We start from the raw sequence: 1251 nt of genomic DNA on the forward strand, positions 1-1251 counted from the left end.
CTCCGCCCCCCGCTCTAGACTCCGCCCCCGCGTCGAGGCCCCGCCCCCTGCGCCCCCCACCGGCATCAAGCACCTCTGCGGGCTCCTGCGACTCCTGCGCTTGGTCATGCTCCGCTATCTACCAGGTGACAGCGGTGGCGGAGGACGCGGGGTGGGGAACCTGGAGGGAAAACGAAGACCTTCAGAGGCGTCTGCGGGGCCGGGTGCGGCTCGGCTTCCCTTTCCCCGCCGGGGCCGAGTCCGGCGCCCTCTACCCGTCCAGAGCCGGAGCGCCCGGGACCAGTCCTGCCCAGCCGTGCGATCCTTGTGGAGGCCGTGGCCTCGGGAGCCCAGTTCTCAAATCCAAGAAGCAGCCTCCTTAGCTCCAGTTCGATGCGGGGCCGACTGAGGCTCGGCGAGGGCAGGTGGCCGCAGGGGCTTGAACTCCGGGCTGTTTGGCATCCCACTGCTTGGCATCGATCCCACTGCTTGGCATCGTCCCTAGCCCCCCGCGGAGCACCTCTCACAAATTCCTGTCACTTCTCACCAGATTTCACTTGTGCCTGAGCCCATTTTACAAATAAGGAAACTGAAGGTTGCACTCCTAACGGACGGACCTCTCTCTCTTCCTCTCCCCAACTAACTCCACCCTTCCTCCTGGTTCTTGCTATCCTTCGCCTTCCAACCTCTTGCAGGCCTTGGAAAGCCCACTCTCGAAGCTGCGTCTCCCCACCCTCCCAAGCCCCCTCCACCCTCGGAATGTCTGTGGCGCCCTCTTCAGGTGGTTGGGGGCTAGCGCAACCCTTTGCGGGCTGCACTGACTGGGTGACGCGGCCGCCAAGTGGCCCTTGGCCGCTCGGTTGGTCCTCCAAGGGCTCCAGGACTCTAGAACGCGGCCTCCACAGCCGCGGGAGACCCCTGGCCAAATGCACACAAAACCTTCCTTCCGAGGTGACGGCCTGAACTCCGAGAGAAAGGGCACCAGACAGGATGAACCCAGCTCCCGGGGAGAGAAATACTTGGGAGAATTTGCAAGAAGAAACAAAAAAGCCCAGGGGGCCCAAAGGCGGGCTGCCCCTCCCCAGCCCACTTCTGGACTCTACCATGGCCACAGAAGGCTTCTCCCACTTCAACCAACTCCTTGGCTTCCAGGTCCCTGAGGGACAAAGCTGTCCCCTCAGGCTCTTTTCCAGGGAAGTGAGGAGAAAAGCAATAAATAGAGGTGAAAGGGTAGGTGTCTAAGAAGGAAAGGCAGTGCCTCAGGAAAGGGTG

The sequence above is a fragment of the Octodon degus genome, unplaced genomic scaffold (assembly GCF_000260255.1).
Source record: "Octodon degus isolate 3935 unplaced genomic scaffold, OctDeg1.0 scaffold00019, whole genome shotgun sequence".
Taxonomy (NCBI): Eukaryota; Metazoa; Chordata; class Mammalia; order Rodentia; family Octodontidae; genus Octodon; species Octodon degus.